The following is an 18,822-nucleotide window of genomic DNA, read 5'->3' as shown; positions in this document are numbered from 1 at the left end:
GAAGTGAACGTAGTAGTTGGCCTGATTTTAAATACACTCAAAACATCTAATTTAGAAACTAATTTAAGCTTCGATGAGATTTTCCAAATGTTTCTTTCAGTTTTCTTATATTTCACGCTTTAGTTCTCCAGATTTTCAAAGTGGCAAAATGTACATTGCATTATGGTAAAAATGTATATTCCTTATATTTGTGTAATATTTTTACAAAATTAATTCTGATTTAAAATTAATTTAAAATACCCTTAAATTCAAAAACTTTAGTTTAGTTCTCTCCCCCCCCCTCAAGTTTAAGATTTTAGTTATTATGTCTGTAAGAATGACTAAATCATAGAACCAATTATGGTCGATAATTTCTTCATAAGTTTCGTTTCTAGATTTTTAAAATTCTTCTATGAAACTTTTGTAAGAGAAGCTGGGATGGAACCCAGGCAGCCAGACAGAATGTCCCTTCCCTGAGTGAAAATTTCTATCATTTCACTGAAAGTGACATTATTATATTTCAGAATAAACCTCGTAACACTAATAAATGTATGTAGATGTTTTTTTCTTAATGTTTATATAATGCGTGTTTGGTTCTTACAACATTTTGAGCTATTATATTACTAATTCTGTATGTGAGCTAAGACAGTTTAATATAGAACATCTGCTTCAAGACTAAAAGTAAAGTATTTGAATTGTGTTTTACCTTTCGTGTGTTTTGAGAGGTACGTTCTAATCTACAATTTATGGAATTTCTCGGTATTGGACATCTCACATAGCTGACAAAATTTCATTCCTATGTTTAGGTTTTATAGTACAATGAGTTGAGCATAACTACATTAGTATATGACTTTGATTCCTTCGAAAGAAAAAAAGAGTATCTTAGTTTTGTTGAATTTTTGGTCAAAATTTTAGTATATAGGTAAGTGCAATAGCTCATTCACGAAATTTTATTTAAATATTTTTGCAACATTTCAAAATGGTATATCATTCAATGGCATTTGATGTGTTTTGGCTTCCTTTATTAAAGCTGGGCTCGAACCCGGGCAGCTAGACAATATGTTCTTTCCCTGAGTGAAATATTGCTATAATTTCATTAAAGTGACGGGGTAATATTACAGGATAATTTCTTGTACATTGGACTAAGCTGTCCTCTCTCATAGATGAGTGTACTTAAGTAAAGAACTTAAAATTAGAAACGGTTCTTGCGTTAAAATTCTGAATGAAATATTTATTTTATGGTTTATGACATTTGTTTCCAAGATGTTTTTCGAAATCTGTTTTTAGAATGGTGTTTTTGAGCCCTTTCTAAAAAAAAAAAAAAAAGAAAGAAAGAAAGAAAGCTATAAAAGTATATATGTATAGCTCTTTTAATGTCAATATATTGCGAGTTTGATTCTTACTCTCTTTTGATCTGTTATGTCACTAATTCTGTGTGTGAATTAAGATAGTTTTATATGTAACACCTGCTTCAAAGCTAACAGTAAAGTTTATTTTGTTTATTTGTCATTTAAAATTACCTGCTTATTGACTTTCGGTGCCATCTTTGTACCAGCGCTAAAATTATTTACTTTTCTCGAAGATCATTATCCCTTTTATTCTGTGTATCCGTAATAACTGTATAATTTTTTTTTCTTTCATTGTTCATGTTGTACCCATACATTAAAATCCCCCTTTCTCTAACTGTACTTTTGTCGTATTAGGAAAATCATTTTCTTTTCTATCGACTGCAATCATGATTTTAGTAACAATGTAGCACATTGCTGGAATTTAAAACAAAGAAGGCTACTTTCGAAGTTTTATATATTAAGAAACAATATTAGATATTTCTCTTTGTGTATAGATATTCTTTAATTTCAAAGTAGTTAAAATCTAATGATTCCTTCCCCCATCCTTGGCCTCTTCTAGTGTAATTTGTCATCATTTTTGTGCACTCTTGGATTGCAGAACATATCATGAAAGAAAAAGAATGGAGAAATAGTGCAGAGCAAAAAGAGACATCTGTGGCTGGTAATTCTTGTTTTATATTAACTTTATTTTCACTAGAAATGCTTGAATGTTATAATTTGTAGGTCCCTTTTCACATGTTGCTTTATATTGGAGTTTTACTACTTATTTATTTTACGTGAAAGTTTCACATTATGTTTTAATGTTTAGGGTAGCGTCTATGCATTAATTTCTTAGGTTTTGAATTCCATATTGAAGTGTCTGAAGTGGTTCTTTCTTTATATTGTATTGTAATATTCGAAGTGAGGTTTAACTGTGAATCACACTATAATTATCAGAAGTCTGAAATTTGTTAGAGTTCTGTTGCTTCTTAGTGGTTTCAAAATTACTGCTGTAGTGTAATTTTTTCCCAAGTGGCCTCCTTTCGCATTACGAGGAGGAGGCTAAGCATTTTCCTCTCTGTCTGGCCTAATATTTTCCTTGTCTAACGGGGTCTTCTCTTCCCAACAGGTCAGTGTAATTACTCTGCCTGTGTATAAACCAATTTTGTTTCAGTTTTTTCCGAATTTAGAGTCTGTCTATCAAGTGCTGTTTCTCTTAAAACCATTGAAAGTTAAATGTTGAACAAAAAAGAAATGTAAATAAAAATTTAATGAGTACTCGTAATGAAAGTTAGTGGGGCCAAATTGTCTTCTGTTAAGGCTGCTCAAAATGTGCTTTTCATTAGTTGTTTTAAGCATACTTTATTAAATTTTTCACTTAATCTGAACTATTTTGGCATATTGGGAAGTTTTATGAACCTATTTGCGAAGATCTATTTAAAATTGGTTTCACAAATAAAAATTCGTTTTGAAATCAAATCAGAGATGTTTTATTATTATCGAAGTAAAATTCTGCAGAATAACTTTCCACTTTGTTTTGCAAAGCACTCTGAAAGTTTCTTTTGGACTTCTGTCCGTTCTCTTGGCAAATGCATGACAGAAATATTTTTTGAGAAAGCTGGTGTCTTTTGCTTATAAGAATGATTGATGCAACTGTATGCGTGCCGCTGTAAAGATCACATGTTTTTTCTTTAATTGGGTAATTCTTCGCTAGATCAGACATTCCTTTTTCTGTTATTTAACAATTCCTTCATCTTATCTTCAGTTAAAAGCTCTTCTTCATAATGAGCGCTTTTATTATCAAGGGGTTTTATAAGACCCCAATTCTTCTTTTGTAATTTTCTGATTCATTGTTTGACTTGTCTGCTATCCGTATGTGAAAATTCTTCAGCATCGATTGCTTTTGAAATTTGTAAGATTTTTCGGACTTCATTTTCAGTCGATGGAAATTGTTTAAAGTAGCAGATAAATTCTTTCCTGTGTTGATGGATGAATGTTGCACCACGTATGAATGAAATTCTAGCAGTGGACAAATAAAAATGGGATCCTTTAAGGTACTGCTATACGCGAAATCACGCTTTACAAGTCTGCGCTCAGCAAGTACCTGCCATATTAAAAAAGATAGACTACGAAATATGACTTGAAGAATTGTATGAGTTATTTGGAATGCAGATTGGGAGTTTAGTCGTGATAGGTAAACAGTCTATACAGATGACCGGAAATAATAAAAATTTAGATATGTGTACTATAAAGTATTTTACTCCTGGACCATGGATTAGTCATAAACAGTACTTGTGTAAAAACAGATTAAAAGTATATGAATTCCCTTTTTAAGAAAGGAATTTCTCTATGACAGTATGCAGTCTGTATCATAGCTGGAATAGCGAGGTGTTTTGTCTTCAGGGAAACAAAATCTGTTATTCTGTAATTTTTCCTGAAAATGTGTGTTTAAATTTTGTTACCTAGGTAACCTATTTTGAACTCTTTCTATATGAAAATGAAACCAAATACAGACAAAGAAATAAAATTGCATTCCTTCCCTTGGTGCAGTTATTAACAACTTTAACTTAATGGGAGCCAATTTTAAGTTTATAAAATTTTGGCTAGCTGCAATTATATATTGCACTTTTATTCAGTTATAAGTGCATTACACAAAGTATAAAAATGTGTGGTATAATATCTTAAAGAAAAGGTATACTCTTTGTATTATTTACAAAAAAATTCAGCAAGATGAAAATTAAATACAGGGAAATCATATTTTAATGTGAAATTTAACATTGCATTTCTTCTGAGAGTTTTTTTTTCTCCCTCTGGTACATGCGATGTTATTGCTAAATCCATGCTCTCATCCGGATGTTTGTTTGTTACTCTGTATCTGAACATTGATTTTAACAAGTTTGTTGTTGAAAATCCTCTTTCACATTTTTAAGTAGATCGAAAGCAGGAATTTATCTTTTTAAAAGTTTAACAGTTCATGATTTTTCTGATCTAGGACTATTCAAATGGCTTTTTGTGATATTCTTCATCTTAATTAGGATGAAAACCAGTTATTTCTATTTCTAGATCAGTAGAATTGTTAACATATTTGCAATCTTTTACCATTTTTCTTAAACACTAGTCTTATGTAATGGGTTTGAAGTGAACGTAGTAGTTGGCCTGATTTTAAATACACTCAAAACATCTAATTTAGAAACTAATTTAAGCTTCGATGAGATTTTCCAAATGTTTCTTTCAGTTTTCTTATATTTCACGCTTTAGTTCCCCAGATTTTCAAAGTGGCAAAATGTACATTGCATTATGGTAAAAATGTATATTCCTTATATTTGTGTAATATTTTTACAAAATTAATTCTGATTTAAAATTAATTTAAAATACCCTTAAATTCAAAAACTTTAGTTTAGTTCTCTCCCCCCCTCAAGTTTAAGATTTTAGTTATTATGTCTGTAAGAATGACTAAATCATAGCACCAATTATGGTCGATAATTTCTTCATAAGTTTCGTTTCTAGATTTTTAAAATTCTTCTATGAAACTTTTGTAACAGAAGCTGGGATGGAACCCAGGCAGCCAGACAGAATGTCCCTTCCCTGAGTGAAAATTTCTATCATTTCACTGAAAGTGACATTATTATATTTCAGAATAAACCTCGTAACACTAATAAATGTATGCAGATTTTTTTTTCTTAATGTTTATATAATGCGTGTTTGGTTCTTACAACATTTTGAGCTATTATATTACTAATTCTGTATGTGAGCTAAGACAGTTTAATATAGAACATTTGCTTCAAGACTAAAAGTAAAGTATTTGAATTGTGTTTTACCTTTCGTGTGTTTTGAGAGGTACGTTCTAATCTACAATTTATGGAATTTCTCGGTATTGGACATCTCACATAGCTGACAAAATTTCATTCCTATGTTTAGGTTTTATAGTACAATGAGTTGAGCATCCCTACATTAGTATATGACTTTGATTCCTTCGAAAGAAAAAAAGAGTATCTTAGTTTTGTTGAATTTTTGGTCAAAATTTTAGTATATAGGTAATTGCAATAGCTCATTCACGAAATTTTATTTAAATTTTTTTTGCAACATTTCAAAATAGTATATCATTCAATGGCATTTGATGTGTTTTGGCTTCCTTTATTAAAGCTGGGCTGGAACCCGGGCAGCTAGACAATATGTTCTTTCCCTGAGTGAAATATTGCTATAATTTCATTAAAGTGACGGGGTAATATTACAGGATAATTTCTTGTACATTGGACTAAGCTGTCCTCTCTCATAGATGAGTGTACTTAAGTAAAGAACTTAAAATTAGAAACGGTTCTTGCGTTAAAATTCTGAATGAAATATTTATTTTATGGTTTGTAGGGTTTATAGTTATTTTAACTAACATTTATTTTAAGTTTAAACTATCTTTCCTGTCAATCCTTACTTTCCCCTGGAACTGCCAATGCCAGAATATGTAAATTTGAGTAGGACGCGCAAGCATTCAAATTATCAGCGGAAGTAGTATGATTTAAATAGAAGGAAACAAGTTCGGTGAGAGAGAGTTATTCTTACTTAGCGAGCGCGGAGGTAGTTAGAGAATTAAAGAACCCCGCGTTGCGGCCTATGTGCTTGGCGGGAAGTAGTTGCAATTGTTCCAGTGAGCTTCAAGTCCGCTGAATTAGCTGCGGCTTTTGTAAAACGCGGTGAGTTAGTTAGTTTAGAGAGCCTCGTAGTTAGAATATTGTCTTTACTTTCTTTTCAGGTTCTTATTTTTATTTTGACTGCCGAGTTGGCACCGTTTGTAAGCGTCAAGAGGACGCAATTGTAATTTAGTACGTTGAATAAAAAGGGACTTAAACCCTTTATAAGACTCTGTGGTTTATACAAGCTTTCACAGTCACCTCTAGGTTGCGTGCTAGTTAGAGGCGCGCAACGTTATATTGGCGCCCGAACACTTATCGAACTGAAATGGCCGAAAACTGGATGGAAGCCGCTGGACAACACCAAGAAATGACAACGCAGTTAGAAGGATTTGGATACCTGGTCCAGACTTTGAGAGCATCAATCAAGCCAAACGTCTATTTCGACGGAAAAAATTCGGTGTCCGTATTTTTAGAAGGTATAGAAAACCACTTTCAGCTCTATCCTGTGCCCGAAAGACAAAAAGTTGCTATCGCCACATCAGCACTAAGAGGACAGGCCGCGCTATGGTGGAAAAATATAGGCAAATTTCTTCTAGGTGAATTTGGAAGCCCGACGTATACTTTTGAAAATTTCAAAAAATCGTTAGTAAAGGCCTTCCCCATAGTGAAAGATCGCGCACGGCTGGAAGCCGAGCTATATAGTTTCTATCAACGGGATACAGCACAATTGACGGACTTTATTTTACGAAAAATCAAGCTAACGGATATGTTGTATGGGAAAAAACCCGATGCGGAGATTATTGAAATAATATTACCAAGATTGTTACCCGCTGTCCAAGACTACTTTGAAATTAGAAACCCAACCACATTGCAGGAACTTTTCGAATTGGCGGTGAAGTTTCAAAATCGCAGAATCGCGGAAAGAGCGAGAGGGGAAACATATTCTCAAAGTCCCAGAAGGAAGGAGGAAACAAGAAATGGAAATCGCTCATATGGGGGAAAGAACTATCAAGCTAACGCATCGAAACTTGAAGGGCAAGGCCCAAAAAGAAAATTTGAAAATAAGCATCCGCGAACCCAGAAGACACAGATTGAAAGGAAAGCTTTAAACGACTAGAGGGGCCTGTGAAAGGGAGGGTCCAGACCCCGGAAGTTTTAGAAAAACCCTCAAATAGACATCTAAATACAGTCATCGTAAAAAACTCACAGCTACCAATTATACAAGTCCTGGTTGGCGATGTACCAGTAGAAGCCCTCATCGATACAGGGGCAGAAGGCAATTTCATGAGTGAAAAGTTCTTCAAAAAGAATTTTTATAGGATACGACTCTTTAAAACCAGAAATACGGAAATTATAGCGGCGCAAGGAAAAACATGTCACTGCATCGGGAAAGTAGCATTAAACGTACAGGTAAAAGAGGAAAATCTCAAAGTATTAATTTTTGTGGTGAAACACCTCCAACACTCTCTTATTTTAGGTATGGACTTTTTAAGGGCCGCGAGGGCCAAATTAAATTTTCAAGATAGTTCCGTGGTGCTGGAGATGGACCAGAGGGTGGTGGAACCGGTGGAGACACCTGAATTGGACCTTAGCCATTTGAATGACCAGGAAAGTAAAGCAATACAGCAAGTGGTGAGTAATTTTTCTCATTTGTTTTCAGAAAAACCGGGAAACTGTCAGATTGTAACTCACAAGATTCAATTAAATGCCGAAAAACCTTGTAGGACTAAACCTTACCGCTATGACAAACAAAAAGACGTAATCATCGAAGAACATATTCATGAGATGTTAAAGAATAAAATAATAACGCCCATAAATAGTGAATACGCGAGTCCAGTCGTACTATGTAGGAAAAAGAACGAGTTTCCTCCTTCGGATAAAAGGGCTTGGAGGTTTGCTATCGATTATAGAAAACTAAATAGCATAACTAAATTCCCAGTTTACCCTTTGCCGGTTATAGACGAGATCATTAGACAGATCAAATCGACAAGATATATGTCTACTTTGGACTTAACGTCTGGCTACTATCAAATAGCTATGAGACCCGAAGATATACATAAAACCGCGTTTATAACAAAATCGGGCACTTATGCATTTTTACGCATGCCTTTTGGGTTGTGTGGGGCCCCGTCAACATTCCAGAGAGCTATGGACATTGTTCTAAAGCCTGTCCTAGGAAAATCAACTTTAATTTATCTAGATGATATAATTATAACGAGTAGTACGTTGGAACAACACATTAGTGATCTCGAACAAGTTTTTAAATTATTAAAAGAGGCCGATCTTACAATTAACGCCTCAAAATGCAAGTTCGCAACTAAAGAACTTAAATATCTCGGTTATAAAATTTCGCAAAAGGGTATAGAAACGCAAGATTCAAAAATAAAAGCTATTAAGAATTTCCCACCGCCCAACACCGCCAAGAAACTTTCGTCTTTCCTTGGACTATGTTCTTACTATCGATCTTTCATAAAAGATTTCGCTAATATTGTTGAACCACTCTTAGTAATCAAAAGAAAAAAGAGTAAATTTACGTGGACAGCTGAAGCTAACACAGCTTTTGAAAGATTAAAAGAAGCGCTTATTAATGCCCCTGTTTTAAAATTCCCTGAGGGGGACGAAAACCTGGAAATTGCGGCAGATGCATCAGACTATGCGGTGGGTGCGGTTCTTATGCAAAATAACCATCCGCTGGCATTTTTAGTAAAACATTGAATCAAACACAAAGGAATTATACAGCTACAGAAAGAGAAACATTAGCCGTATTAATGGCTGTACACAAATTTCGAGTTTATTTCGGCAAATCGCCAGTAACAGTCTTTTCAGATCATGCGGCTGTTGGTAGACTTTACTCGGGAAAAAACCTAACGCCCAGGTTAATAAGATGGGCTTTAAAACTCCAAGAATATAATATCACAATAAAATATAAACCGGGTAAGGAAAACAATGTAGCTGACGCACTTTCTCGTATAAAACTGGACGAGGAAGGTAATGAACTTAAATGCGCTGTGTTGACTTCAAAAATTTTAGATTCTAGAGATACGGTTATTACTGAACTGAAAGCTGATCCTGAATTTGGAAATATCTATGCTTATTTGAAAGACCCCGAAGGCTTTGAGCATACAGATATCGATGCGATAAGAAATAGAGCAGAAAACTATGAAATAATAGATAATTTATTATTCTATACGAAAACAACGAACGAAAATCTTGAGTATAAGCCAGTCATCCCAGCCTCGCTTCGATTAAGCATTTTGAGGGAGTTGCACGAAAAAAAAACAGCGGGCCACCTCGGGGTCAGAAAGACTTTAAAAAGGGTACGCGAGGCGGTATATTTCCCGCAATTATACAAAATAGTAACGGCGTATGTCAGGTCCTGCAATCAATGTCAGTTAATAAATGATATTAATTACAGCCCGGCCGGGTACTTAAATAGCATTCGCGCTACATTTCCGAATGAAATTTTAGGCATAGATCTCCTTGGTCCCTTCCCCCAGAGCGAGTTAAATAAAAATCGTTTTCTTTTAGTAATAGTAGATCATTTTTCAAAATGGATAGAAATTGTTCCACTTAAACGCGCGTCAGCCAAAACAGTCGCAGATGCATTCTTACACAGATACATTTTAAAATACGGTGCACCGATAAAAGTCATTAGCGATAACGGAAAACAATTCATTAGTCAAATATTTGAAAACATATGCAATGGACTTGATATACGCCATATCAAAATGGTTCCGTATAGACCACAGGCTAACATAGCAGAAAGAGTTAATAAAAACATTGTAAAAATAATTCGCAGTTACGTTAGCACATATCACAAGCGCTGGGATGGCTACATAAATGAATTAGCTTATGCTTTAAGAACGGCACATCATGATACTACGGGAAAAACTCCAGCAGAATTATTTTTAGGCAGAAAGTTAATTACGCCTTTAGATAAATTATTCTTTGTGCAACAAAGAGAGCAGGAATTCAAACAAAAGGACGTGCAAAAACTAATTGATCAGGCGCTTAAAACCTCGGATACGGCAAGAGATAGGCAGAAAATTTATTACGATAAAAAACGCCGTGAAGCAGATTTTAAAGTTGGTGATAAAGTATTGAAACGGAAATTTTCTTTATCAAGTGCCCCAGACAATTTTATGGCAAAGCTAGCTCCAAAGTTTGAAGGCCCCTATGTAATTCAGGAAATCAAAGGAGTAGTTTTATATCTTAAAAACGAGAGAGGGGAAATCTGTAAAGCAAGTCCCGACCAGGTGAAAAAAATACTATAATCCAAATGATTTTGAAATCCTTAAAAGTTTCTTGCAGGACTCAAGTCTAAACGAAATAGAAGGGCCAGAGACTGCAACAACTATTCCACCACCCAAGAAACGGAGAACTGAAGAGAGACCTAGCACTTCTACAACCCGGACGTCGGTATCAAAAAGAAAAAATGATTATCAAACTCCGGCGTTTAAGAAAAACAAAAGTACAGATGAACCGGGTAAAGAAACCGTGGTAAAAAGAAAAACACCACCTACAAAGGATGGCAGGAGGAATTACACATCAAGAAGAACGCGCACACGGCCACAGAGTCAGGTGCCAGCAAGGCCGCCGTTCCGGAAACTGAAACGCCAACAGGAGGCACAGAAGTACGAGGAACAGAAGAAATTCAAGGACTCCAGACCGGAGGACGTCAAGACCAGCCGTCCCAGGCAGAAACGCAAAAGCCAACAACCAGACGATTACTCCGTCAAGAGGCCAGCATGTAGAGGACGCAAAAGAAAGAACAACGGGGACGACAATTGGCGATCAACAAGGAGAAGATTGACATCCATGACACCTCTAACTTGGGATCAATTTTGTCAAAAACGGATGACGGAGTTTCAAGCATCGAAAACTCAAAGATAAGTTAAAACCTTCTATAAATATTTTTCTCTTTTATTCTGTGTATCCGTAATAACTGTATAATTTTTTTTTCTTTCATTGTTCATGTTGTACCCATACATTAAAATCCCCCTTTCTCTAACTGTACTTCTGTCGTATTAGGAAAATCATTTTCTTTTCTATCGACTGCAATCATGATTTTAGTAACAATGTAGCACATTGCTGGAATTTAAAACAAAGAAAGCTACTTTCGAAGTTTTATATATTAAGAAACAATATTAGATATTTCTCTTTGTGTATAGATATTCTTTAATTTCAAAGTAGTTGAAATCTAATGATTCCTTCCCCCATCCTTGGCCTCTTCTAGTGTAATTTGTCATCATTTTTGTGCACTCTTGGATTGCAGAACATATCATGAAAGAAAAAGAATGGAGAAATAGTGCAGAGCAAAAAGACATCTGTGGCTGGTAATTCTTGTTTTATATTAACTTTATTTTTACTAGAAATGCTTGAATGTTATAATTTGTAGGTCCCTTTTCACATGTTGCTTTATATTGGAGTTTTACTACTTATTTATTTTACGTGAAAGTTTCACATTATGTTTTAATGTTTAGGGTAGCGTCTATGCATTAATTTCTTAGGTTTTGAATTCCATATTGAAGTGTCTGAAGTGGTTCTTTCTTTATATTGTATTGTAATATTCGAAGTGATGTTTAACTGTGAATCACACTATAATTATCAGAAGTCTGAAATTTGTTAGAGTTCTGTTGCTTCTTAGTGGTTTCAAAATTACTGCTGTAGTGTAATTTTTTCCCAAGTGGCCTCCTTTCGCATTACGAGGAGGAGGCTAAGCATTTTCCTCTCTGTCTGGCCTAATATTTTCCTTGTCCCACGGGGTCTTCTCTTCGCAACAGGTCAGTGTAATTACTCTGCCTGTGTATAAACCAATTTTGTTTCAGTTTTTTCCGAATTCAGGGTCTGTCTATCAAGTGCTGTTTCTCTTAAAACCATTGAAAGTTAAATGTTGAACAAAAAAGAAATGTAAATAAAAATTTAATGAGTACTCGTAATGAAAGTTAGTGGGGACTAAATTGTCGTCTGTTAAGGCTGCTCAAAATGTGCTTTTTATTAGTTGTTTTAAGCATACTTTATTAAATTTTTCCCTTAATCTGAACTATTTTGGCATATTGGGAAGTTTTATGAACCTATTTGCAAAGATCTATTTAAAATTGGTTTCACAAATAAAAATTCGTTTTGAAATCAAATCAGAGATTTTGTATTATTATTGAAGTGAAATTCTGCAGGATAACTTTCCACTTTGTTTTGCAAAGCACTCTGAAATTTTCTTTTGGACTTCTTTCCGTTGTCTTGGCAAATGCATGACAGAAATATTTTTTGAGAAAGCAGCTGATGTCTTTTGCTTATAAGAGTGATTGATGCAACTGTATGCGTGCCGCTGTAAAGAGCACATGTTTTTTCTTTAATTGGGTAATTCTTCGCTAGAAGATCAGACATTGCTTTTTGTGTTATTTAACAATTTCTTTATCTTATCTTCAGTTAAAAACTCTTCTTCATAATGAGCGCTTTTATTATCAAGGGGTTTTATAAGACCCCAATTCTTCTTTTGTAATTTTCTGATTCATTGTTTGACTTCTCTGTCTTCCGTATGTGAAAATTCTTCAGCATCGATTGCTTTTGAAATTTGTTAGATTTTTCGGACTTCATTTTGAGTCGATGGAAATTGTTTAAAGTAGCACATAAATTCTTTCCGGTGTTGATGGATGAATGTTGCACCACGTATGAATGAAATTCTAGCAGTGCACAAATAAAATGGGATCTTTTAAGGTACTGCTATACGCGAAATCAGGCTTTACAAGTCTGCGCTCAGCAAGTACCTGCCGTATTAAAAATGATAGACTACGAAATATGACTTGAAGAATTGTATGAGTTATTTGGAATGCAGATTGGGAGTTTAGTCGTGATAGGTAAACAGTCTATACAGATGACCGGAAATAATAAAAATTTAGATGGGTGTAGTATAAAGTATTTTACTCCTGGACCATGGATTAGTCATAAACAGTACTTGTGTAAAAACAGATTAAAGTATATGAATTCCCTGTTTAAGAAAGGAATTTCTCTATGACAGTATGCAGTCTGTATCATAGCTGGAATAGCGAGGTGTTGTGTCTTCAGGGAAACAAAATCTGTTATTCTGTAATTTTTCCTGAAAATGTGTGTTTAAATTTTGTTACCTAGGTAACCTATTTTTAACTCTTTCTATATGAAAATGAAACCAAATACAGACAAAGAAATAAAATTGCATTCCTTCCCTTGGTGCAGTTATTAACAACTTTAACTTAATGGGAGCCAATTTTAAGTTTATAAAATTTTGCATAGCTGCAATTATATATTGCACTTTTAATATTTCAGTTATAAGTGCATTGCACAAAGTATAAAAATGTGTGGTATAATATCTTAAAGAAATGGTATACTCTTTGTATTATTTACAAAAAAATTCAGCAAGATGAAAATTAAATACAGGGAAATCATATTTTAATGTGAAATTTAACATTGCATTTCTTCTGAGAGTTTTTTTTTTTTCTCCCTCTGGTACACTGCTCAAAAAAAAAAAAAAAAAAAATGGGACAGTGCTATATCTCCCGTTCTACTTGGCCGATTGACAAAATTCAAACTACGTTTTTCATGTCTCGAAAGCGCGACTTAGGATATATATTAGATTTATATATAGTACTATTCTAACATAGGTATTTTGACACAAAATCGGACTTTTTCTGAAATAACATACCAATTTTTTTACATATTTCGATTCTACGACTCAAATTATGCCAGAATACCAAGTTTTGTAAAAATCGTACGAATAGTTTTTAAAATATTAGCTCTCAAAATTTTAGCTCCTCAATGTTAATTGAATTTGGCAAATATTTATTAATATCTCTTTTTTATTAAACTTTTTTGATTTTTTCCTCTCACATTTCGAAATTTTGGTTCATTCCAAATAAAATTTACCCATTTTTTGCGTTTTATTTTTTAAATTTCTATTTTTAAATAATTTCTATAGATTTTTCGAAAAACATTTTGAATTATAACCTATAAAATTTTTACCATCATCTTAAAGTAGGTATATTTTTAAGCATATCTGCAAAAAATTAGACTTTTTTATTCAAAATTTTCTAAGATATACACGAATTTACATAATTTCGCGTTTTGAAATTTGGCACCTTTTTTTTGAGCGATAATAACGCCAAATGTGGTCTATGGACTTTTGTTACACTGAATTGCCACAGCTATTTTTAACCTTAAACTTCAAGTAAAATTTTACGGAGAATTAATTATATGACCTTTTTTCCCTCAATGATGCGTAATAAATATTTATTAATACTATATGAAAGGCTATTTTTTTTAAATTATAGATGATATTATTCAAATTTTTAACTATTTTTTTTAAATTTCTCTCGTATCTTTTCTTTTCTTAAGAAAATTAAGAGGAAGTTTTTGTAAGAGTAAATTTTTACCTTCGGCGTTTTATCGTCTGCTACTGTACTTCGTTTAAATCGAATTGTCTAAAACTGAGAATTTTCGTTTGATATTTATTTGAATTTTATGACATTAACTGCATAATTTATTTCTAAACAAACTGTTGCTTTTGAAGTGGCTGAAAGAGCGGCTGATACTATTATCCATATTTTTAAAGCACAATATATTTTTATAGAAACATAATATTTAGAATAATCATTTTTTATAAAAGTCAAATTATGATATAAACATACAACCCTCTAGAGACTGAATTAATGGAAGTTCAATGGTTATGTAGAAATGATCTGCAGCTACTTAATGGCTGGATAAGTCAGCAGATTCTGTGGACAAGTAAGAATAATTATATAAACGACACCAACATTCTGGATTCAATAAACAACGAGGATACGATGTTTACTAAATGAATTTAAGAAGTTTTAAAATATAAAAAATCAACTCATTTTTTTCCTAAAATGTATTTTTGTGCGTAGCGTATTTTCATTATATCCTTAAAATTCTAATTTAGAATGTAATTGTCAAGAACTGAATCCTAATCATCAGTACTATAATAAGTAATTATTACGGTTATTAATAAATCCTTCTTATAAAGTAATTGCAAATATTTCAAAAAACTTTCTGTCTGAATGCAAACATTTTTCTATGCAAATATTTTTAATTTTATATTAATCAAGATTGCACACCATATTACTTATTTCCATTTCAATTCTTACCGTCAGTTCTAGTAGAATTTACAAATCAATTATATTTAATTAAGGATTGGATTGGATTATTTAATTATGGCAAAGCACACGAGGGCTATCTGCCTAAAGGGTGGGATGCCTTCGTGGAGGACTTTCTAAGGGAAACTGGCTCGTATACACGTTACACATGGGGAAAACCACGAAACCGCCCATACGGCCAGCCCGTTCGCGGGATTCGAAACTCGAACTGAACTACCAGTGTTCAGCTCAGCTTTACCGCTCGGCCGTTGGTGGGCTATTTATTTAAGGAATGACCATCTAAGTTAAGAAACAGCGTACCGTAACAACATTTCAATTATTGGTTCCGTATCTTTCATGTTACTCCCGATTGGCTAGCTACATGATTTTTAATGAGTATTCGGATTTTACTAGTAACTTCACTTGGAAATCGCGCTTGAACTAGGTTAGTTGGTTATTTGAACATAGAAAGAACATGGGAGCTATTTGATTAAGATGCTTTCATAGAGAATCTTTGTAAAGAGAACCTAAAAAACTAAGAAAACCAACCATGCAGCCTGGGTTAGACTGAGCAGCAAACAATTAGTATTTAACAATCTTTTCTTTTTCAAATGCTAGGCAACTGATGAGGCTCCAATTAAATCTCCAATTTAATATTTTATTTGTAAATATTTAAAATATTGTTGTATTCTTTGACACAAAAAGCAGAATTTAAGTTTTGTTAACTCGTTAGTAAACTACCAAGCCGTAGTGCAAATGAATATTCAATTTCTTTGGCAATAATTGTATTCACTTAATATTCTTGGAATATGAGCTAAAGAAGGAACGTTCTCGGAAGATTAAAGAAGTGTTTAAATCCAGTGATATTAGGTTTGTCTTACAAGCTCAGGATCAAAACAATTCTGCAATTGCCCGAGTAGTTGACTTGTAAATGGATGTGAATTAAGCAGATGACTTTTAATCTTACGTTATTCAGCCAGAAAACGTATTCCAAATGTTTTGTATTGCATGACAATGCATTTTTTCATTATTCAATAACCAGTCGGAGAATCGCTTGTGTTCGGAAAATAAGTATGTATATTCAATCGTCCTGCATGTTCTTCAAATTTGTCTTCTTGTGATTTTTTTTCTTTCTCAAAAACTAAAGTTGCCTCTCAAAGGAAAGTTTTTTGACATTGAAGGGACAAAATTAATATGACATCTACTTTTAGAGGCATGTCAAAAACAGATCTCTACAAACCTTCTCTTCCATTACATGTTGTGCAGTCAGACAAAAAGTTACATCAGCGTAAATTCTATAATCTATTTTTATTACACTCTGATTACTTTATTAACATACAGTGAATATATACTAAATCTTTTACTTTAGCTTAAGTAATTCGGAATTTTTGACGGAATTGTTGTCGGAACTAGGACTTAGAAGATAAGTCAAATTAAATATTTCGATAACCCAGTAAATTCAAGTTCGAAATTTCAATATTTTATTTTCGGAGGGAGGGGAAATGTTTTCAGTTTTGGTCCATTATACTAAGTATATTTGCTTCGATTTTTTATTTTTCCATAAAAGCGAAAATTTTACGCTTGGTATACATATAACGCATAGCTTCAAATTAAAATTTAATAATATACAGAGTGGTTATAATTAAAGTTCCACATTGAAACGGTCATAAAAGGAAAACTACTGGATCAAATGTTATCAAACTTGGAAATCGTGTAAAGGAGGTCATGGGAATTTATTTTCCGCGAAAAAAAGGAAGTTCGAAACCTCACCACCAGGGGGGGAAATGGCGCTGTATGCAATATTGTTAAACGAAATATGGGTCGGAATCTAACTTAACCTTTTGTTAAATGGGTTTAATATGTTGTATACCCTTAAGAAACTTTGAAGTAGGCAAATTACCATTTAAAGACGTTAAATTCGATAAATGTCGAGTGCGCCATCCCTGTAAGTGAGAATTTCGTCCGTGAAAACCACGAATTAGCGATTAGAAAATGGGAGATCGCAAATCACTCTCACAAGTGCGTACAATCTGGAAATAGTTTTCTTACAGATCGCTAATTTGTAATTTTTTAAGCCTGAATTCGGCAATAAAACATGAAGATACTGATTCAAAACGCTTTTAATCGATTTGGGCGAAAGAAATCGCTCATGTTATCTATCTAGTTCCATTGCATTCTCCTACTGCATTCGATTGCATAACAGTCATTTCACACCGTTTACTGTTGAATGACAGCTAGTTTTATAACTGAACCATTTTTTTCTGAAGAGCAGTCAACAGCTGGACCACTGCGATTGCAGCTCACTTAGAGCCAATATTAAAATGTTTCGTGATACATGAACTGTAGTAACGTGGCATTTTAGATACTACGATTTTTATGCAGGGCTGGGCACCACCTCAAGAGTGTCGCATAGTTACTTAGGCAACATTTCACGAATGAACGTCTTATAGGCCAACACTTCCCCTCTTCCCACCAGACCTCAACCTCTGTGACTTTTGTCTATGAGGTTATCTCAAAAGCACTGTTTATGGTGATAATCTAAACAATTTGGCAGAAATGAAAAATGTGATACACTGATAACATTCCTCCTGATATGCTATGTGTAACGTGTATACGAGCCAGTTTCCCTTAAAAAGTCCTCCACGAAAGCATCCCTCCCTTAAGGCAGATAGCCCTTGAGTGCTTTGCCGTAATCTAATAAACCAAACCAAAACCAAACCTGATATGCTAAGAGCTGCTGTTGAGAATGCAGTAACATGATTTAACTTGCTTTCGGAAAATGCTGGACGCTACATTGAACATGCTTTGTAACACGTTTCGGAAAATATTAAACACATTTTAAACAGATGTTTTCGTGTCTTATTTCATTTAACAATATTGTATACAGCGCCACTTTTCCCCTGATGTTGAGTTTTTGAACTCTTTTTTTTTTTTTTTTTTCCGCCGAAAATAAATTCATATAACCTCCTTTACACGATTCCCAAGTTTGATAACATTTGGTCCGGTAGTTTTCCTTTTATGACCATTTCAAAGTGGAACTTTAATAATAACCACCATGTAAAATAAGCTTTAAAAGTCTGACAGTATGGTTCAAGTCCCAACTTTAAAAAATATATATATAAATATAAATTTTTATATTAATTCTCTTAGAAAGCATGTTTTAAGAAGCTAATTTCTCTCTCGCGTTATAGATTGTATAAAAAACATGATATTTAATATGATTTAGATTGTTTCAGCCGGTATAAGAATCGGGTTACTCTGTGGTACAGAATAAACCCTGCTGGACTGTTTTATTTCTTTGTCATTTAGAAAAAATCTTTTAATTAAAATATTTATCCTTTGAACTTCGCTTTAAACTTTATTTATAGCTAAAATGACTAGAAAATGAAAAGCTGTCTTTAGCTGAAACGCAATTCATATAATTGATGTTTTAAAAAATTGACAAGAATGAATGCAAAATGTATGGAAGTCTAGCAGTCGAAAAATCTTAATTTTCTTGTGTGAGCACTGAAAATAACTGTAGAAGGAAAGAAGAAAATTAGGGAGAAAAGTAAGCAAAAATTTGCAGGGAAATTTGGCTGTCAGACGTACCAAGATGTTCAAAAAGTTGGACGCTTTCGAATATACTATCAGGATACTTCAAAGAATTTAGGTGTTCAAAGAGAAAACAGTTGGACGTGTACACCAGCAAATACCATCAATTGAGCTTGTGTTAACAGAAAAGACAAAACGATATCATTGCAGATTAAAGTGAAGAGCGACTGGTTT

The sequence above is a fragment of the Stegodyphus dumicola genome, chromosome X1 (genome assembly GCF_044657685.1).
Source record: "Stegodyphus dumicola isolate Sdum_Otavi_A_Nest chromosome X1, ASM4465768v1".
NCBI lineage: Eukaryota > Metazoa > Arthropoda > Arachnida > Araneae > Eresidae > Stegodyphus > Stegodyphus dumicola.
The sequence above is the reverse complement of the archived record's forward strand: the minus strand, read 5'-3'. Positions refer to the sequence as shown.